The following is a 23,030-nucleotide window of genomic DNA, read 5'->3' as shown; positions in this document are numbered from 1 at the left end:
GGAAAATCGTTCCTCTTTATCACCCTCCGTTTTGCCCCAACAGGGGGAAAACAGCCAATATTGATTGAGAGGTTACCTGGTGAAGTGTTGTGTACTTTTACAAATATAGTCTGATTTAATTCCAAAACCAGAGCTATGGTATTCCTATGATTTATCGCCACAGTTTTGTGGATAACAATCCACTTCTTAGGCTGAAGTAAAAGTTTAAATTATAAACTAGATGTGACTGTAAAGCCCAGTGCTCTTGAATATTACATGCAGAGTGCTGTAGGTTTGCCCTGGGTTCAATTCCTAGCAGCCACCCCCAAAATTACATGAAGATATTTAACATTTATTTGTTGTTTAATTTGTGGGGATAGGGTCTCATGGAGCTCAGGCTGGCCTCGAACTCCTAATCTTCCTGCCTCCACCTACTATGTGCTGAAATTACAAATGTGTACTGTTAGCCATCACTGACTTTTTTTTTTTAACCCAAGAGTCTTTTATGTAGCCAGATGTGTTGGCACATGCCTGTAGTTCTATTCTTCTGGAAGTTAAGAAAGGAGGATTGCATGAGCCCAAAAGTTCTAGACTAGCCTGGGGAACATAGTGGGATCTTTAAAAACTCTACATAATAGTGTGGTGATATATTATTTATGATTTAACTAAGTTTGCCTAGAGAATCAGAATGCAAAGCTCGCTACATCCATAGAAGCTGGGCTGTGGTGGCACACACTTTTAATTCCAGGACTCAAGAGACAGAGGCAGATGGATCTCTAAGAGACAAAGCTCATGCCTTTAATCCCAGCACTAGAGAGTATATAAGGAGCTCAGTGCAGTCTCAGAGAGCAGTCTGAGATTTGGTGAGGAGCAGTACAGTTTGGAGATGCAATCTGAGGTTCAGTGAATCACCCCTTTGGTCTTGGCCTTGGTAGAGGTGAGAATTCTAGTGGCTTGCTTCTCTGATCTTTAGCTTGAACCCCAATCTCTGGGTTTTTATTATTCATGCTGCATAGTAATGTATAGTACAAGCTCACAAATACTTTCTGTGGTGGTCTGAATGAGAATGACCCCCATAGGCTCATATGTTTGAGTGGTTGGTCCCCAGCTGGTAGAACTGTTTGCAAAGGATGAGGAGGTGTGGCCTTGTTGGAGGAGGTGTGTCACTGGGGGTGGGCTTTGAGGTTTCTAAAGCCCATTCAATTCCCAGTTAGTTCTCAGTCTTATGCCCCTTGCTTATGGATCAAGGTGTGAGCTCTCAAGTACTGCTCCAGCATCCTGCCTGCCAGTCTGCTGCCATTCTCTGCCATCATGGCTGTGGATTCTAACCCTCTGAAACTGTAAGCTTCAAATAAATGCTCTCTGCTATAAGTTGACTTGACTATGATGTTTCTTCCATGCAGGAGGAAAGTGACTAAGACAATTTGGGAAATTTTTGAGCTAGTTTATTATTCTTTGGATTTTTTCTCTTTGTTTGGGGTCTTTTTGAGATAAGAGTGTCTCTATGTAGCACTGGCTGTCCTGGAATTCTCTATGTAGACCAGGCTGGCCTCAAACTCAAAGTTTCTTTGATAAGGGGTGAAAAAAATAATTTAATTTTTAGTCGGGCATTGGTGGTGCACGCCTTTAGTCCCAGCACTAGGGAGGCAGAGGCAGGTGGGTCTGTGTGAGTTCGAGGCCAGCCTGGTCAACAGAGCAAGTTCCAGGACAACTTCCAAAGCAATGCAGAGAAACCCTGTCTCTGAAAAAAAATAATTTTTAATGATAAAATTTAAATTTACCATAACATACTTTACCTAAAATTGCTTTCTAGCTTTTTTTTGGGGGGGGGAGACAAAAATCTCATGTTGTATGGTCTGGTTTGGAACTCCTCCCAGTGTAGCCAAGAATAACTTTGAACTCCTAATCTTCTTGTCTCTACTTCCCAAGTGCTTCAATTATAGATATATGCCACCACACCTGGCTTTAAAATATTTTATTACATTTATTTATTTGTGTGTGTGTGTGTGTGTGTGTGTGTGTGTGTGTGTGTGTGTGTGTAAGTCAGAGGACAACTTGTGGGGAGTGGTTTCTCTGCTTTCCACCATGTAAGTCCTGGGGGTTGAACTTGAGGGTTGTCAGGCTTGGCAGCAAGTACCTTAACTCATTGAACCATCTCCACTGGCTCTGTGCCTACTTTTGAAATAATTTTAAAGAAACTTCTCTTTGCAACACATAGAGATTATTAAAGAAAATCACAACCAATCAAAGGCAGAGAACAAGAGCACTTGTGGTACCCAGTGCCAACTAGTACATCTACAATACAATTCCTGCACCTTAGGCTCAGGGATCATTGTAGAAGATCTTGGCTTATGTGATCACTAATCCTCTTGGCCTCCTACAAAACAAGTATCATTATCTCCATATCACACAGTAGAGAACAAACTCAGATGACAATTTAGGTGAGGTGACCTCAAGGCCTAGACACCTAATGTCCATATTCTTCCACTATATTTCTGTAACATTAAGTTAGTATTACTATTATTTTAATTTTTCTTTCGAGACAGGGTTTCTCTGTGGCTTTGAAGGTTGTCCTGGAACTAGCTCTTGTAGACCAGGCTGGTCTCAAACTCACAGAGATCCGCCTGCCTCTGCCTCCCGAGTGCTGAGATTAAAGGTGTGTGCCACCAACGCCCGGTCTATTTTTTAACTTTTATTACATTTTTAATTAATCTTGTGCATTTTAGGGTACATGCATGGGTATGTGCATGCTGTGACACACTTGTGGAGGTCAGAGGACACCTTTGGGACTCGGTTCTCCTCCCACCAGGTGGGTCTTGGGGACTGAAGGCATCTGCTTCTTTGAAAAGCACCTTTACTCACTGAGCCAACTTGCTGGCCAACATTTGTTCTTTTCTGCCTCCCGAGTGCTGGGATTAAAGGCGTGCGCCACCATCGCCCAGCCTATTTCTTCTTATCTATGTGATGCCATTTACAAATTGTTCTCAAACATTATTGACGTATTATCTGAAGTAGACCTTGTGTTCTTTTCAAGATGCTAAAAAGCCCACTTTATAGATTCATTATGACAATGAGAAAGGTATACACTTAGGAGATCCTGGTATTTCTGTAAGCAAACAGTATAGGTATTCAGGCATTATGCTGGCCTGCCCCTGTCACCTGGCAGAATGCACTCAGATAATGCCTGAATCCTTACAAACAGGATGGCATGATTTGGGGGGGGGGCGTGCAGACATTGTGGAGTAAAGCACCTGGACTGGATGTTCAAGCCTCTCCTCACATAACTAGCACTTTAGAAGTAGCCCAGGATAGAGATCCAGAAGAACTGAGGAAAAAAAAAAAAAAAAAAAAAAAACCTCTCCTCCCAGGGCTCTCTGTTGTAAAGGGACAGAGCTAAACAAGGTGACTTCAAGATTCCTTCTATTTCTGTTAAGCCCCAATTTCAAACTAGAGCCCAGTTTGCCTCTGAAAATGGGGGCGGGGAGACCGAGCAATGACTTCCTCTTTTTGGTTTATTAACAGTAAATTAATACTATCATATGCCTGTCATTCCAGGATTGGAAGTAGAGTCAGAAGTTCAAGGCCATCCTTCATTACAAAGCAAGTTGTAGCCAGGAGGTGGTGGCACATGCCTTTAGTCCCACTTGGGCGGCAGAGGCAGGTGGATGTCTGTAAGTTTGAGGCCAGCCTGGTCTACAGAGCGAGTTCCAGGACAGCCAGGACTGTTACACAGAGAAACCCTGTTTTGGAAAAAAGAAAAGAAAAAAAAGTTGTAGCCTGGTCTGAGCTACATGAAACCCTGTCTCAAAACAAAAACAAAGGTTAAGAAATTAAAGAAAAGGTATTATAGAAGCTGGTTATTTTTGAAGCATGTTGAGTGACGGCACTGAACACAAAGTGCAGTAGTAACTGATCTCTCCCTCTGGATGAATGAACAGCTGGAGGTACACAACTCTAATCCCAGACTCAGCAGTCAAAAGCCAGCGGACCTCTGAGTTGAGACCAGTCTGGAGTACCACAAGAGTTCAAGGTCAGTCAGGAATTCAAAAGCAGAACCTATCTTAAAAAAAAAAAAAAAAAAAAAAAAAAAAAAAAAAAAAAAAAAAAGGACGGAAGGAAGGAAGGGAAAGGAAACAAAGAATTAATGATTTCTAAATCTATGCCCATAAAATGAGAGAACACAGTAAAAAAAATTCTTTAAAGGGAACAAAGTGGAAGAAATAACATATGAAGGGGAAAAAAAGGTAACGGAACTAGAGTGGTGTAAAGACAGACCCTACAGCTGGAAAATGGACAGCAGTTGTGAGTACTTGGTGTTCTTACAGAGGACCTGGATTTGGTTCCTAGCACCCACATGGCAGCTCACTACGGGTCCATCCCAAGCTTTTCACATTGTGTTCCGACTTTTTCAAGTCACGTGTTGCTTCACTAAACATTCCTCAGCTGTTTGCCTCTGGTGTCAAATGCACAAGGTTGATGGCATCTGAGATCTTGAGCAAAACTCCAGTGCTGTCTCTTGCTGTGATCCTGGCTCCAGCCAGCAGGTGGAGCTCTTCCCTTCATCACGCCTGCTCTTCAGTCTTCTGGATTAGACCCCCTTTAGCAGGAAAGTTGTGTGGACCAAGCACCAATGTACAGTGGGAGCTGGTGGCTACTGGAAAGAACTCACTAAATCTAAATTCTATAAAGGAAGAAAGAACAGTCAGTTCCCATGTCACTAAGTCAGTTCTCAGTCACCATCTATGACATTTGGGCTGCTTAATTCTTTGGGGTGTGTGTATGTGTGTGTGGTCTATTTATTCAATAGCTACTTACCTTCTCAAGCTCTCAAGCTCTTGGAATAAATGAAAGAGCAAGATGAATCCACATTTATAGACATTTCTGTATCACGAGGGAGAAATTCAATAAACAAACAATCACACAAGGAACCCTGTAGTAATAATAGTTACAGGCTTTGTATGATGGCTCTTGTCTACACTTCCAACATTTTGGGAGCTGAAGCAGGTTGTAAACTGGAGGCTAGCCTGGATTCTACAGCAAGTTCCAGATGAGCCTGGAATACAGAGTGAGACCATGTCTCAAAAATAACAAAAACAAGCTGTTGTGATGTTTAAAAGCAGAGTGCCAGAGAAAAACACCATGCAATAGAGCTTGGGTGGAGGAGTCCCTTTTTTGGGGAGAGTTTCTAGACAGGGTTTCTCTGTGGCTTTGGAGGCTGTCCTGGAACCAGCTCTTGTAGACCAGACTGGTCTCAAACTCACAGAGATCCGCCTGCCTCTACCTCCCAAGTGCTGGGATTAAAGGTGTGAGCCACCACAGCCAGACAGGTGGAGGAGTTTCTTACTGGAGGAAAGTGAATGGGAAAGGGGGGCAGGGAGAGTGGAAACTGGGCTCTGAGGACAGGAGCAGCAGAAGCAGAGAGAGGGAGAGAGAGAGAGAAGAGACAGAGAAGCAGAGAGAGAGAGAGGAAGATAGAAGGTGGGCAGGACCCTTTTAAAAGGGAATGTAATGAATGTGCACAGGTGGTGCTCTTAGTGGCTGCAGCTGAGGGCATATCCTGTCAGAACCCCAAGGACAGGCCAGTACAGATACCTGAATAACAACACAAGCCAGATGTGGTGACATGTAATTGTAATCCTGGCACTTAGAGTGTAGAGGCAGGAGTTTAAGGTCTTCCAAAACAACAACAACAACAACAAAAACAAAAACAAAAACAGTTAAAATGGATACATGGAGGGAAAAACTTGGGGAAAATCTACAATAGAGAGGCCAGTGCTAGGCTAGGAGCAAAGCGGTCACAATTCCTCCTGTTCTTGGTTACATGCTCCTTTATAGTATGACTTTGTATCAAGAAGCAAGTTTGTATCAGTGCTTTTGAATTTCCCTTAACTCTGACTTGCTCTAACCAAGAGACTACACTAGCAGGGAGTGATGTCACTTGTGAGCCTCAGCCATAAGAGACCATTCAGCTTTGACATTTGCCTTCTTGCTGCCCTGCAGATATAAGCAGGCACCAGGTTAATTTCTTAGCTCGCCTAGACATCTATCTGTCCCTGCTTCCCCAGTCATTCTGGCTGAGGCTCTGCAAGGCCCACCAGCGTGCCAGCAGCAGGACAACTGACAAACATAAAAGTGACTCCAGGCAAGGTGGAGTCCATCTAAAAGTAAAGAATTCTGAGAACATAGTTGGAGCAGATTATTACAAGGAATATATTACAGGCATGAGGTCCTAGGTTGGCCAGAAAAGTATATCAAGAAGGCTTCCTTGAAATCCGGTTCAAGGAAGGATAGGTAGTCAGCCTAGTTACATAGGGAGGCATCCAGGCAGCAGAACCAATAGCTTGAGTGTCTTGAGCCAAAAACAGATTGTGTGTCTAAGGACCCAAATGGAGACTGTGCAGCACAACATGGTGTGAGGAGAGACATGAGCCCAACAATGACTATGAACAGAGGGCTTTACTTTCTAACACCATGTACCTCTTTCCCCAACCCAACCTTTAGGTTTATCACATTCTGCAACATCAATAAGCTGTGTGGACCATATGAATTTTATCTACTGTGTATGTTGAAGAATTTGAAAGTTGAAAATAGAGATCAACATTAACCTGCTTCCCAGATGCTTGGGCAGGGTTAAGTCACCGTCTTCTGGGGATAAATGATAAGAAGATGACAAGGCAGCCTGAGCACAGGAAAAATGTATTTTTAATAGCTGTGGTGACCATCAGAGCTATTATGGCCCCATCTTCACTGGTCTAAACTCATACTTAAATGGAAATTTACTTGAAAAGCCCTTTCTTTGCATAATGGAAAGGCGGGCTTGTCCAATTCCATCTCCCCAAGGTAATAACCCCAGCATGTAATCGGATGCCTCCTTGTCAATTCTGCTCGTAGGGCTCCCAGCCCGTGTACCTTCTCTACTTCCCAGTGTCTCTCATCCCTATTAATAAGGTTCCCCTTAAGGATGCCTCACCTCCCAGGTCACTGTTAAGAACTTACAAGAGGGAGCATTGATTGAGCTGACATCACTGTGGCTCAGCTCTTTCCTCTGTCTAAAGATGATCCAGGGGGAACTCCCTTGCAGGGGCAAGCAAGCTTCCTGCCAGGCAGGCCAGACAGCCAGAAAAGCTTACAGTCAGGTAGGAAGAGGGAACAAAGCAGGTTGGAAAGATAACTCCATAGTTAAGTGCAATGGCGGCTCTGCAGAAGAACAAAGGTCCCAGCAACCATGTGGCAACTTGCAATCATCTGTAACTCTCCTTTCAGTATCCCAAACCTCTTCTGGCCTCCTCAGAAACCAGGCATGTATATGGTACACATATATACATTCAGGCATGTGCACACATACATGTAAAATATTTTTTTGAAATTCACCTTTAAAAGAAAGCAAAGGAGGAATGGACCAGACCCCTCCCCATTCGCTGTTTTGCATTCACCTTATCCTGCCACTGCTAGCCCCTACCACAGAATGGGACATTTGTATTATTTATGTAAAAAAGGGAATAATAAAATAAGTGGTTGGTGTAGTGGCACAGGCCTTTGATCCCAGAACTCTGTGAGTTTGAGGCCAGCCTATTTTATATAGCAAGTTCCAGGATAGCCAGGGATACACAGTAAGATCCTGTTTCAAAAATAAAATGAGTCTTAAGAAACTATAATTTGGCCAGGTGGTGGTGGCACATGCCTTTAATCCTAGCACTCAGGAGGCAGAGGCAAGCAGATCTCTAAGTTGAAGGCGAGCCTGGTCTACAGAGTGAGTTCCAGGATGGCCAGGGTTACACAGAGAAACCCTGTGTCAGAAAAAAAAAAAAAAAAGAATGAAACAAACAAAAGAAAGGGAGAAACTGAGGCCCTATGCCCTGCTCCAAATGGTATGACAGACTCTGAAAATCCCCCACGGAAGGCCTTACCCTCCCTGGGGAGCAGAAAGGGACTGGTTAGGGAGTTAGTGGGGCGGGGAGGGGGGAGGGGAGGATGGGAAAGAGAGGGAACTGGGATTGACATGCAAAACAATCTTGTTTCTAATTTAAATAAAAAATGGGGAAAAAAAGAAAGGAAGAAACCATAATTTGGAGTCAGGAGGTTCAGAATTTTAAGGCCATTTTTTAAATATCTCATAATGACAGTAGGCTATTTGAACTATCTCAAAAGAAAAAGAAAAAGAAAACCCAACAACTATGGTTCATCAAAAGACTGACAAATGTCACAAGTGCTACAAAATTAGAGGGACTGGGAATGCAGTACAGAGCTAGTACACTTGTCTACCATGTACAAGGCTCTGCGTTCAATGCACAGAATTGAAAAACAAAATTAGGAGATGGTCATAACCTTTTTTTTTGAGACAGGGTTTCTCTGTGGCTTTTGGAGGCTGTCCTGGAACTAGCTCTTGTAGGCCAGGCTGGTTTCGAACTCACAGAGATCCACCTGCCTCTGCCTCCCAAGTGCTGGGATTAAAGGCGTGTGCCACCAGGCAGGGCGATCATAACATATTTATTAATTCATTTGCCTGATAGACCTTTATGGTATATTGCTTCTATGTTTCATTCTGCTTTTTAAAAAATTAATTTTTGTTGAGATGAGGATCAAACTCAGGTACGTGGATATGCACTCTACCAGTGAGCTAGATTTCCAGCCATGCCTTTCTTTCCCTAGAGAAGGTCTCACTGTATAGCCTAAATGGCACTGAACCAGATCCACCAGACTTCCAAGAGCCTTGCCCCTAGTCAGTGCTATAGCACTTATTGGACCCACTCAAAATAACCTGTTGCCTCCCCTATTTTGTTTAAGTTTGTTTGAATTCTTAAAGACATTTAGGCTTCTCTTTAGAACTTGAATGGTGTCAAGTCCAAAGGAAATTCCATGTACCAAAATTCCCAAAGACATAAGGGACAAATGGCTACCTGTGGTGTCTATTAGAATATTAACATTCATTCTGGCTTCCAGGCTTCCTGTTAGGGACCATGCTAGCTCTTCTCACCTCCTCTCCTATCCTAAACTTCCTCATCTCACAGCTTCCCTCTCCAGCTACTCATTTTCCTTATAACCCTGCTAATTTGGCTATACTTCCCGGTCTCCATTCCCCCTTCCCCTTCCCTCCCTTCCTCCCTCCCTCCCTTCCTCTCTAAGCTCTCCTCCTGCTCCTCTCACGGCCAGATCCAGTCTGCTGGCCATAGCCATGTCCAGTCTATTTCTTTCACTCTGTGCTCTGGACTCTTCCAGATGCCTCCGGCTGTTATCTCTCTCATAGCTACAATAACAACCTTCCCCTTACAATGGAGTAGTCATGTCATCAGCTTATATAGATTGAACAATCTTTTTTTCCCAGCACACAGCTTCCCCAACCTCTGTGCTACCCACACAAAACAGCTCTCAAAGGAAAAGACAGTTTATTCTGTAGCCAAGTATGAGTGACCATGGCTGGGAACAGAGTTAGCTTACCTCCAATACCATGTGCCAGTGTGGTAACAGTTTCATAAAGATTTTGTTTTTGTTTGGGGTCTTTGTTTGTTTCATTTCATCTCGTTTTTTTCAGATGGGTTCTCACCATGTAGCCTTGGCTGGCCTGGAATTTAGTACATGGACCGAGATAGCCACAAACTCATAAAGAGATCTGCCTGTCTCTGCCTCTGGAATGCTGGGTAAAGTCATGTGCTACACTACTGCACTCAGTCTGGTCTGGCATTTTTATACTAGCAGAATGAAGAGAATCATAAATCAAGGTACTTTAAAATATATATACTGGAGGAAACAGGGAGTGTTCCTGTCGCATCAAAGCAGAAACATCTGCTGTAAGCCTCAAGGGCTATCTGATGACACTCTTAGCCTTTGGGTTGGTGGAAACTAGTGGTCTGTTAGTACATTCCAAAAGGATTTACCTCTTAGTAACAAGGATGTAAGATCACACACACACACGCAAGTGGACAAAAATGGCTATTTAGGAAGTTAAAGATAGCCCAAGATAAATTGGCTCTGGACCTGAAACATCCCAGGTCTCCACAATCACAGAAGTTCTAATCATTCAATCAGCTCTGCAGGGTGTTTAACACAGGAAAAGCCCCCCCCCCCGGAACTTCAGTTTCCCACTGAGTGATTTCCGTCCCCAGAGGAAGATAGGAGAGGACACTCCAAGCAGTCACTGAAAGACATAATGGCCTTAGTGGGCTTGTGGCAGCCTCTCTGAGAAGGCAGAGCCCTCCCATTTCCCCAGGTCTGCAAGCCTGGGCATGCGGCTCATACTCAATCAAGTCACCCAAGTCTGACCAACTTCAGTTGGATTCCTCCTTCCGCTGTTCCCTGAATGGCCAGGGGCATCTTCATCTGCACCGGGGGTTACCAGGTCAAAAGCAGAAAAGCAGAATTTAACCAGAACAGATAAAGGGACAGATAAACTGGACCCTATGACCTCAAATTTGTCTTTGGCATTTTGACAGGAGCTTTAGGTTTAAATAAATGAAAATCAGGGCAGGGGGCAGGCGAGAGGTGCATAATTACACAATCCTACACAGGTGTTCTTTCCCTCATCTTTGTCCCACCTGGGCAAGGTAGTCGGGAGAAGCTGTAAAGCTTGAGGAGACAAGCTGGATGCTGGGGTAACTATGCTGCGAACTGTGGAATCGATATCATGGGTACCATGGAGGGTACCCTTAGCTGGGGGATTTTTGGTTCCCAGTACTACCAGGCTTTACTTTCTAGAATCTAAGGAGAATACAGGCATAGGGCAATGACATATCTCTGTACCTTCAGCATTGAAGAGGATGAGCTAGGTTAGGTAGACAGACACTTCCTGAGTGATTAACTTCTGTATGTACATTAAGCAAGAATGAGGATCCCAGTAAAAGAGAAAGACATAAAGTAACAGCAGAGATGTCAGGTCTTTTTAGTTACCTTGTGGCCCTAAGTGAGGAATAAGTAACTTTTAGCAAAGAAGGTTTTTACTTTTATTTTATGTATGTGGGTGTTTTGCTTACATGTATATATGCACCACATGTGTGTAGCACCCCCAGAGGCCAGAAGAGGAAGTTGTAGCCTCTGGAATTGGAGTTAAGACAGTTGTTTGCCATCATGTAAATGCTAAGAACCAAACCCAGGTCCTCTGCAAGAACAAGAAGTGCCTTTAACCTCTTTAAAAAAAAAAAAAGGATTTTGAGAGCCCATCCCACGTGAAGGGATGCTCTCTTGGCCTGGACACATGGGGAAGGGCCTAGGCCTGGCCCAGGATGATGTGGTAGACTTTGGGGAGCCCCTTTTGAGGGCCTTACCCTGCCTGGGGAGTGGAGGGGGGATGGCTAGGGGCAGGTGGGATGTTGGGGGGAGGGGAGGGAGAGGGAGAAGGGATTGACATCTGAAGCAAGCTTGTTCCTAATTTGAACTAATAAAAGAATAAAGAAGAAAAAGAAAGTAATCTCTAGTGGGAGGAAGACACTCCAGTGGATGTTCACACACCCGATAGGATAGAGCTAGCACTAATTGGACTGGAGAGGTTTTAAAGAAATGAGGACACAAACTTGAAAGGGTGAGTATGGAATGGTAGGTAAATCTCCAAAGATTTGGGGAAACAGGGTATAAATATGATCTAAATAAAATGTATAAAATTCTCAAATAATAAAAGTAAGTGCAAAAGTAAAAAAAAAAAAAAAAAAAAAAAGAAGAAGTGCCTTTAACCACTGAGCGATCTCTCCAGCTGCAAGAAAACTGTTGTATTGCATTTTCTCACAAATCCACATGCTTTCTGGAAGAGTCTAGAGCAGAGAGAGAAAGAACTGGACTCAACGTGGCCAGCATGTAAGGACCTGGACAGGGCTATCTGCAAGAGAGGGGAGAATAGCAGGGTATAAAGAATAGAGAAAATATGGTGAATACATTGAGAGAAGCAGAAGAGAGGGAGGGAGGAAGGGAGGGAGAGAGAGGGGGGAGAGAGAGAGGGAGAGACAGAGAGAAAAAGAGAGAGGGAAGGAGAGAGAGACAGAGAGAAAGAGAGAGAGAGGGAGGGAGAGAGAGACAGAGAGAAAGAGAGAGAGGGAGAGAGAGGGAGGGAGAGAGAGACAGAGAGAAAGAGAGAGAGAGGGAAAATAGCAGAGTTATACGGAGAATGAGTAGCTGGAGGGAGTTTTAGGGTAGGGAAAGAGGTGAGAAGGGCCAGGATGACAGTAGCATGGACTTTGAACTGTGTAACCGATACTTTCGATAAGGAGGTTGCCTAGGGGCCAAAATGAGCTTTGACATGCTGTCAGAACCAGAGGTGTCCAGATGTCCCTTCTGCCAGCTGTAAGGGAAATGACTACATTAATAGAGGAGAACCAGCTTCACAAATTCCTGAGGAATACTGGTTTTTATCTAATCTCCAGAAATCCTCCTATAGTCCAGTTTGAGCCTATTGGACTGCCTTTTGGAGTTTGGGGAATTGGAGTTTCCTTTGAACCTCACAAAGACAGTAAAGAAGATGCTGGGAGATTGCCATCTTTATTATCTATCCCTACCTGTGGCCCCTTCCCCATCTGACTGAATGTTAGGGCTCTGTCTAGGTCCTAGTCACTCATTTTATCCACTGAGCCATTTTGCTGACCCAGAAAAGCAGTTTCTAGGTGCCTGTGATATAAACAATCTCTACAGTGGTGATATCACACTGGAGGTGGCTTTATGGGTAGGTTAGTAGTAGAGGTCACTCCTCTCTATACCGCCCTAAGGAAAAGAAAACATGAGTTATGCTACGGGCATTATTTGGGGCTTGTACACACCTGGATGCAAGTACTAACTATATCATATGTTTAGTTTTTTTCTCATCCTTCCAACAACCTGTGGGGGGAGATGTTGTTTTCTCCTTTTAATGCTTTTCGTAGAAGCTGAGGCTTGGGAAAATTAAGAACAATGGTGCAAAGCAAATGGGCAAGTGTACTTTGCCTTTGTACATCTGTATTCCCAGCACTCAGAAAATAGAGGCAGAAGAATGGTGGGTTCCAACCTGGACATAGTTAGACTCTGGTTTTTGTTTTGTTTTGTTTTGTTTTATTAAAACAAAAAGTCATGAGGCCACCAAGCCAATATCTAAATCCAGCCACCCACCCACACTTATTTCCAAAACCTTAGGCAGGGAATGTAGCTCTGTTGATAGAATGCCCACTGATGAGTCCAATCCCCAACTCTGCATAAACATATATGTAAACCAGGCGTGGAGGCAAATGCCTTTAATCCCAGCACTTGGGAGGCAGAGATGGGCAAATCTCTGTAAATTCAAGGCCAATCTGGTCTACAAAGAGAGTTCCAGGACAGGTTCCAAAGCTACAGAAAAATGCTGTCTCAAAAAAAAAAAAAAAAAAAAAAAAAAAAGCTGGGTGGTAGTGGTGCACGCCTTTAGTCCCAGCACTCGGGAGGCAGAGGCAGGTGGATCTCTGTGAGTTTGAGACCAGCCTGATCTACAAGAGCTAGTTCCAGGATTGCCTCCAAAGTCACAGAGAAACCCTGTCTTGAAAAACCAAAACAAAACAACAAACAAACAAACAAGAAAAACCATGTGTGTAAGTCCAACACTCTAGAGGAAGGGGACTACAAAATGTAAGGTCATTATTTTAAGCTTAAAGCCAGCCTAGGCTACCTAAGAACAACATATCTCAAGAAAACAAAACAAAACAAACACCCTTTAAATCGGTATGTTTACATTTGAATGAACTCTTTTAGTAAATTGTAACGTCTAAGAAATTGAAGCTTGGAGAAATTTAACCACTATCCTGCAGTCAGCCACATTTCTTCCTTTGCCCATTACCTCTCTGTTTGCTGATCATCCCTTATTCACTGACCTCATACAACCTGCCATTTGCCAGACCAGAGCTGGCTAGGTCTAGGGCATTTCTTGTCTCCTAGTATGCCCAGTATGTGCCTGTCTGTAGGTATCCACACTTAGGCAATGCTTGCTAGTTGAAATCCCCATGGCTGCCAGGACCTCTACTCCACTGCCTGAGGCGGGGCAGGTCCCTTGGGTGCAAAGAAGTGTGATGACCTCAGATTGGGCCAAAGGCAATAACTGCTGCTGGGAATTCAGCCTATGGCAGCAACTAGAGCAAGTCTGATTTAATTCCATAATGGAATGTGACTCAGATAAAGCTTTATCAGACTTTCCTGGGGTGTGGGACAAACAGGTCATTCTGGAATCATGGAGAGACAGTTGCTATTGTCCTGGGGCTGCCTCAAGGTACCAGAAGGGCCGACTCACTGGGAAGTCCAGGTATGTAGGGCTATACAGAGCATTTGAGCCATATTCTCCTGGAGAGACAGGAGGGAGAGGAAGAGGTTGGAAAATTCATCAGGTCAGGCACACAGGACATCAAATTCTAACAGCATTTAATAATAACAATAATAAGGCTATTTATTAGGCACCATGCTAAGCCTTTAAATGCATTAGCCTACAAAGCCTTCACAAAAAACACCTGGACAGTAGGTGCTACGTACCATCCTTATTGAACAGGAATTCAGGAAAGGACACATACCTTACCTGTCCAAAGTCAAACAGTTGCAAGAGTGGGGTGCTGAGATGCACGCCTACAGCTGGCTGATTTGGAAGCTCTCCAGCTAAGTGTAGTGCACAGCCAGTCACGGAGGAGTTGAATCTTAGCTTTTGGGCTCTCGCACGCTTCCCCCTCTTCCTGGAAGAATTCCAGGAGGCTCTATATAACCACAAGCTTCATCTCCCCACTGCTCTGAAAGGGAAGAAATGAAGCCTAAAACACGGTGATCTAACCAATCAGGAGTAGAGGGGCTACACCCCCCTCCATCTCCCAACCCCCAGGAGTGGCCACACCAAAGGCAAAGTAGAGTCTGGCATCCTGCCAGCTGCTCTCTCTGCCCCACTTCGCCCTCCCCAGCCTCCCTACTCTCCCTTTTCAGTTTTTCCTAGATCAACTTTACTTTCCAGACTCCCAACCTATTGGTCTCCTTCATTCAAGAACACTTCTAAGTACTCGTCGTTAGCAATGGCCTGGGGAATCACCTCCCTGACAGCCAGAAAGAATCTGTACAATACAATATTAATAATAGCTAACACTTATTGAGCCAGTTAGTCTTCTTTCATCTTGGGTTGGAAAATGCAAGCGGAATGAACAAAGGCTTTTATGTCTATCACAAGAGACCAAGTCAGACAAGAGGAGGGAGCTAGTATTTCATGAAATTTGTGTTAGGCTCGAACCCTTACAGGAGGCAAAAATGGCAAGTTAACAAAGAATACAGACTCCAGGATTGTTTGGAGAAGCCTGAGGCCAGCTCCATTACCATCTACTGTGCACTGACAGATAAACCAATTCTCTGAATATCAGTTTCACCTATAAAAAGCAAATATTATGTTCTCAGGCTATCGCCATTATTCTTAGTTGCCCAGAATTGCTTGCTGAAGATAGCTCACACTTTGGTTTCGGGACATAAAGAGATCAAGCTGGAACTGACCTGACAACTTCCTCCAGGCTGGCTTGCTTTCACAGTATTGGAAGATTCGATGCAGTCACCAAAGGTGAAAGGTGGTACTAATTATCTAGTGGTGAACCCTGACTACTCTGATATTGACCTGCCAGGTAAGGAATGTCCACTGCTATAACAGTGGCATGAAGGTTATGAGAGTAACAAACACTCTCTGATTGGATTTGGGATCAGCTCCACAAGAGGGAAATTTATTCCTGATTGTAAAGCCATGGCTTGGAATGTCATAGGTCCTGGGGGGAAGATGTGTTCACTACTGTTGTCTTGCTAGATGGTCATCTTGTCAGACTTCCTGTTAAATATTAGTGCGTATACCCATAGATTAGATAGCTGCACTTAACCTTGGCTAGATAAACTTCTTTCTTCAGTGGGCAGCAGTTAATGCAGAGACTTACTTTTTTTTAAAGATTTTATTTATTTATTATGTATACAACATTCTGCTTCCATGTATATCTGCACACCAGAAGAGGGCACCAGATCTCATAACGGATGGTTGTGAGCCACCATGTGGTTGCTGGGAATTGAACTCAGAACCTCTGGAAGAGCAGTCGGTGCTCTTAACCTCTGAGCCAGCTCTCCAGCCCCTAATGCAGAGACTTATAACTGGTCAAAGTGTGAGAAAAGGTGGCTGTTGAGTGCTCCACCCAAATAGGCCATCTGGATCACCACTGTTCACTGTTGAGGCAGGGTCTCACTCTGAAGCCCAGGCCTGCTTAAAACTCAGTGGGTAGCCCAGGCCAGCCTGAGACTCACAGACATCTATTTGCTTCTGCCTCTAGGATTAGAGGCCTGTGCCACGGGCTCTGATGATGAGTTTCTAAAGGACCATTCTCACCTCATTGTTGAATGACTTTTCCTGGGGAGACAAGCACACATCTATTCACTCCAAATTGGGAGAGTACCTGCAGATAAAGAAACAAGCCTATCAAATCCCAGTGTGGTAGAATTACTTACAAGAGCAGGAATGGCTCACAGGTGGGTAGACAACAAGGAAGGCAGGAGGGCCTGCTGGGCAGCCACACCACTGAAGAATATTGCCTTCACCATAGATGACCTACGAAAAGCTGCATCACAGAAGATTCCCCTGGAAATCAACGGACAGCCACACCACCAAAGAGCCCCAACCTACTCAGTTTTTTATCTTCCACATAACTGGGAAGGAGTGAAGCTTGTGAGGCTCTCCTGGAGTCCCCCAAACTTCCCATTCATCTACAAGGGATCGTTTGTTAGTTTTCCGGACAGGGTCTCATATAGCCCAAGGTGGCCTTGAACTTGCTACATATGGGCAGCCTGAATTTCTGATCTTCTATTGCTGTCTCCTAAGCACTGGCACCTGGCTTCCAAGGGAATGTTAATAGGCTTGATCTAGTGAGGGTCTCTGTGGATGATCACTGCTGCCCTGGTTCAAGGCTACTACATTCATGTGCAGCCAAGAGGCAACAGATACATAACACCCATACAGGGACAGATCACTCGGAACACTTTTAATAACAGCAGATCATCTCATAAGCTCTCATCCTGGTATCTGGCAGTCTCCACAGAGCCTCTCAGGTACACATTGTAATCTTCTTCAAGACAGGGTCTTACTAAGTAGCCTGGCTGAATTTGAACTCTGAAATCCACCTGCCTCTGTCTCTTGAATGCTGGGATTAAAGGTATATGCCACTAGGCTTATCTTAAATATTCAATTTTTACTTTTAGTGTGTAACAGCGTATGTGTCCTGTGTGTGCCCAAGGAAGTCAGAAGATGGTGTCAAATCCCCCTGGAACTGATGTTACTGGCAGTTGTGGGTGCTGGGCACCCAATTCAGGTCCTCTGAGCAAACAACCAGTGCTTTTAACCAATGTGCTATCTCTCCAGCTCCTTCACTATTTTTGTCTTACAAATGAGGAACTTCAGGCTAAGTGAGAATTAAAGCCACAGGAGCTTGACCTGTTTGCTGCAAAGCTGTGCTCTTGAACTCCAGAGACTGGAGGCTTGTGTCATTGTGGTAAAAAGCAGTTTTCAGCCGCTAAATTAGCTTTAGACCATAACCTCAGACACATTTGTAAGGTATGCCTACTTCCTCAGTATATATCTGTGTGGTTCATAGGAGCCCACACAATCTGTGAGGTAGTAAGGGCTGGCGCAGATTAAGAGCCTGGTCTTGAGATACTGCTTGACCCTCATTGAGCTCTAGGCTGTGGGAGTTGAAGGCCTGATCTGTACTCTGTGGCTGTGCCACCACACCACACAGGTTCTTGACCTTCACAAACTATCCGGGACCCCACATCTCTGGAAGCTTTGGGAACCTGGATAGTTAGAAAGTTTCTCTCCCTGGTCATGTGACACAAATCTTTAACATCAATACTGGGGAGGCAGAGGCAGGTAGATCTTTGTGAGTTTCAGGCAAGCCAGGATTACATAGTGAAACCCTGTATTTAATACAAATAAAAATTTAAAAAGGAATTGGGCACAAGGGCACACGCCTTCAATCCCAGTTCTTAAGAGGCAGAGGCAGGTGGATCTCTATAAGTTTCAAGGCCAGCCAGGTCTACATAGTAAGCTCCAGGTCAACTAAGGCTACATAGTAAGACTCAGTCTCAAACAAACAAATGAAGGAAAGACAGAAAGAAAGAAGCTTCTCTCCCCATTTCCACTTCAACCTACATACCTGTCCCCAGAAAACTACCACCCCTCAAGCCCCTTTGCAGATGACAGGAGTTAGTACTCCTCAAGTTCAGAAAGAAAAGCATAACAAGGATTTCTGGTTCTGGAGAAAACTGGCTTATACACTTGGCTTCTTTTCCACTAAGATGGAAAGTTGCAATTCAATCAGGAGAAAATTGCCCTTGGGACCACTGAACAGACATCTTAGCTCAAATCAGGCCCTGAATACATGTGTCAAAAGTACCTCACACTTGCGTTCATTGCCAGCCAAGTCTCATGGGGCGGTCCAATTGATTTGTGAGCATTCAGTCAGACCTAATGTTCATTGCACACATCTTCTGTGTGTTGTAGCTGCCAGGCCATCCATCTGATTACAAGTTCAAAGTCTCTGTTACAGTGGGCAAGATGAATCTACCATGTGATAAGTAGAATACTCTAGAATGAAAGACACAGCTGATGTCCTCCCACTGCAGGAGGAGCAGGACAGCCACTGAACAAGTGGCAAGTGTAGGTCCTTGGCATATACTAGTTCATTTCTTCATCACAATTCTACCCGTGTCCTAGTTTGCTCTCTGTTGCTATGATAAGACACTGAACAAAACCAACTTGTGGGGAGGGCTGGAGAGATGGCTCAGTGGTTAAGAGTACTGGGTGCTCTTCCAGAGGACCTGGGTTCAATTCCCAGCACCCACATGGCAGCTCACAACTTTCTGTAACTCCAAGATCTGACACCTTCACACAGACATACATACAGGCAAAACATGAAGGCAATAAAATAAGATTTAAAGATTGAAAAAAAAATCAACTTGGGGGAATGAAAGAATTTATTTGGCTTACACGTCCCTATCACAGTCCATCACTGAAGGAAGTTGGGCAGGAACCGTGAGGAAAGCTACTCACTGGCTTGCTCTCAGGCTCAGACACCTTTCTGAGGTGCTGCAGCCCACTGTCAGCTGGCCCCTCCCACATCAGTCATTCATCAAGAAAATGCCCTACTGACTTGCCTGCAGACAATTTGATGGAGACATTTGCCCTACCCCACTGAAATTCCCTTTTCCCAGACAACCCTGGCCTGTGTTGTTGAGCAAAACAAACAAACAAAACCAGGAAGGGCAGATGCCATCACAACCTGTGTTTACAAATGTAAGCAGTATTTCGCTCTGGGAAGTAGATTTGTTTGGTTTTGATTTTTTGAGACAGGGTTTCTTTTTGTTTTTTCAACACAGGGTTTCCTCTGAGTAGCCCTGGCAATCCTAAAACTTGCTTTGTAGACCAGGCTGGCCTCAAATTTGGAGATCTGCCCACCTCTGTCTCCCAAGTGATAGGATTAAAGGTGTGCACCACCACCGCCTGGATGAAAGTAAAGTTTTTAAAACACACACAGTAAGCACTTTTGAGTAGGTGCCATGGGTGCATCATTATCTTCAAAGCTAGTTTCTCTCTTATGCTGGGTATAGTGGCTCACATCTGTAATTATAGTATTCAGGAGGCAAAGGCAGATGGATCGCTGGCCAGCCTGGTCTATGCATAGTGAGCTCCAGGCCAGTAAGGGCTATATCGCCAGACCTTTTCTCAACAACAGCTAGTTTCTCTCAGAGATTATTGGGATGAACTCTCTGGGTAGGATGGTTACGTGGATATCATTCTTTTATTCTGCCCCATTGTCATCTTTTATGAGGTTTTAACTAAGTGGGGTTTGTGGTTAGAAAGACCTGGATTCAAATCATGGCTCTTACAGTAATCATGAAAATGACTTCACTTTAAATATTTCAAGGATATTTAATACAGGGAATTATTAACTCTGTGGCAGCTTAGGTGACGGACAAGTCATCACTAATGTGATGGGGAAAGTAAAGTAAACCAGACATTATAAGCAGGGTCAGAAAGTAGTAATGGTAGGGGTATTCTGCCTTCTTCTGCCCCCTTTGTCCCCTATAGCAGTTAATTTCATGTCACTGTGACCACAGTAGCTGACAGAACCAACTTAAAGGGAGGGAGGTATGGCAGAGCAGTTCAGTTAGCATCAGCAGGAGCATCTGGCAAAGCTGTTCACATCACTGAGGCCCAGGAAGCAAAAGGAGATCAGAAAACAGAGTCAGAGAGGAACGGAGGCCCTACTGTTAGAGGCCTACTATGACCAGCTTGGTTTCATCTCCTAAAGGGTTCTGAGCCTCCTGAAATAGGCCACCAGCTGAGGAACTAACATTCAAAACACAAGCCTGAGTGCTGGAGAGATGTCTTGGTGCTCAAGAGCACTTGTTGCTCTTGGAGAGGATCTGGCTCTATTCCCAGCACCCACTTGGTGGCTCACAACCATCCACAACTCCAGTTCCAGGAGATCCAACAGTCATGCACACAGTAAACATACATACACATATGCAGACTAAATATTCATACACATAAAATTAAAATAAATTAACAAATGAGAAAGAAGAAGGAAGGCGGGGAGGGACGGAAGAAGGAGGGAGGAAGCAGGGAAGCAAGAAAGAAAAATGTGGACCCGTGAGGGACAGAGTAGATCCAAACTATAACATTTTCGCCTGTACCAGCCGCTCCCATTGACCAACCCAGCGAGAAGCTAACTGGAAAGGGAGCCTGGGAAATGCGTCCTGACCAGGAGTGGGACAGGTTTAGAGGACTGCGCAGAGTCCTGTAACATGATAACCGAAGAAGCGCTTCATATGTGAGAGCAAACTAGTGTCAAGTTCCTGCCTCATAAAATGACTTTAATTCCGTGGACAAATATACAGAAAACGTTAGCACAATCCCTGGCACCTAACATGCTGGCAGCTGTAGCTCATTTTTTTCCTAGTTGGAAAAACCAAGATTCAGAAAGATTAATAGATTTGTTCCAGCAAAGAGGTTGGGCATCTGGGAGAGCAGGGTAATCTTGACAAAGTCAATTCCTTTCTTTCAGCCTCCAATTCCTTGGATTGCTAAGGAAATTCACTCTTTCTGCAAATATTTACTGAGCACCTGCTGCATTCCAGGTACTGAGTCCTCGCTCTCCTGGAGTTAACAGTCTGGTGGGAAGAAAGCCATACAAATTACACAGGTGCCTCATATAGTGGCACTGACACATGCCACAAAGAACCAAGTGCTGTGAGGGAGGTTGAGGCAGGCCTGGTCTAGTCTAGGGAGGTCAGAACATCTTCCCTGTGACCTGGGGAAGATCCCAGCAGAGCGCGCTGTCGAGCAGCACGGGAGCCGCTGGAAGGTTACCGCTGATCAGCGAAGGTGCGGCTGGCAGGGACCACGCCTCACAAGCGCTCCAAAAGACCCGGCGTTGCACCAGGGTACCCGGTCAGGTCCAAGCCGCAGGTCCCAGGCCGGCGTTCCTCGCCCTGGGCCGCTGCTGATCCTGCGCGCTAATGCGTATCGAATTTTCGTTGAATTGGCCCGCGCAGAGTGTGCAGTGGTGGCGCTGCCAGAGCCTAATTCCCTTTACATCGATCTCACCGTTAATGACATAACCTTCTCCTCTAATTAACTGCCGACTGCATTAGCGGCCTCCTGCTCGCAGCCCGCAGCTCACCCGCCCCCGGCCCCACCTCCCGCGCGCCGCCGCAGTGCGGTTCGCTGAGGGACCTAGAGTAGCTGCTGCGCTAATTGGACCCGGGTCTCATCCCAGGATGGATGGAGACGGGATATTGTTTGAAGATTTGGCCACTCTTGCGGCAGCTCAGACGCGGTTATTCGTGTTGTTGTTTACTGTGTTCCAACACTGGGCAGAGCACTTAACATACTTTAGCTTATGATTCATTATAATGACTCTAGAGACGCATAGTGGAAACTGGGGCTGATATGAGGAGGGAAAACGCAGGAACCACGCATGTGGAGCAAGCCACTGTGAAGGCGGGCGGCTCCCAGCCCCCTTCACCAACTGGTTGGACCAACAAGTTTGTGCAGTACCCCTCCGTAATCCCCAACACCATGTTAAGGGTTTTATAGACGCGGTGCTTGGCAGAAGAGCAGACAGATGATTGAGCACTCAAGAACATGAATGTTGAAATCCCAACTTGTGTGTGGGTTTTTTTTTTTTTTTTTTTTTTGGTTTTTCAAGACAGGGTTTCTGTGGGCTTTGGAGGCTGTCTGGAACTTGCTCTGTAGACCAGGCTGGCCTTGAACTCACAGAGATCCACCTACCCCTGCCTCCCGAGTGCTGGGGTTAAAGGCATGTGCCATCATCGCCCGCTGTTCTTTGGATGGAGACTGAAGAGCCATAGGGTAAAGCCAATTGCCGAGCCTCAAAACCAGATCAAGCCTGTTGGTTCTACATTCCGTTGTGCCCTTTCCCCTACACTATGAGTTCTTTACGCCACTGAAGGCCTGTGCTCCCTGACAGTCAACATGTCATTTCTCAGAAATCGAGTACTCGATTTGGGAATTCATTTCCAGGTCCCTTCACCACAGATCTCGCTCTCCTCCCCACAGTGGGGAGCCAGCTTGAGTCAGATGGTCTCTTCAGGGGTTACAAGGGGCCTTTTGTATTAAGAGGGTGTAGACAGAGCCTGCCTGGGGCAAAGCTGGGAAACAGACAAGTCTAAGTGCCAAGCTTACCCTCCTTGAGGGAGAGGGGTGAAATTACTCCCTTCATAGCCTATCTGATATGCAGTCCCTAAGCCTCCCTTCTAAGGAACACTGGGCCCTCGGTTCAGCCTGCTGATGCCCTTCAAGTTTCCTCCTTCATGAAGCCTCAATGGTTGTACCACGTTGAATTTCTGACCCTCCTCATTCCTGAGAGTCCTCAGCACATATACTTTCCCAATAAGCAAAGAGCATGTTTCCAAATCACTTACCAGGGGTTAGTGTTGTGGCTCTGGCATGAGTTAACCTCCAGACACCTGTTTCTCCTTCCTATAAAATGGGATAAAGGAGGATGGAGAAATAGCCCAGCAAGGAAGAGCACAAGCCTGAGGACCTGAGTTTGGATCTCAGTACTTACATT

Source organism: Cricetulus griseus, chromosome 2, assembly GCF_003668045.3.
Source record: "Cricetulus griseus strain 17A/GY chromosome 2, alternate assembly CriGri-PICRH-1.0, whole genome shotgun sequence".
Taxonomy (NCBI): Eukaryota; Metazoa; Chordata; class Mammalia; order Rodentia; family Cricetidae; genus Cricetulus; species Cricetulus griseus.
This window is presented reverse-complemented; position numbering follows the sequence as displayed.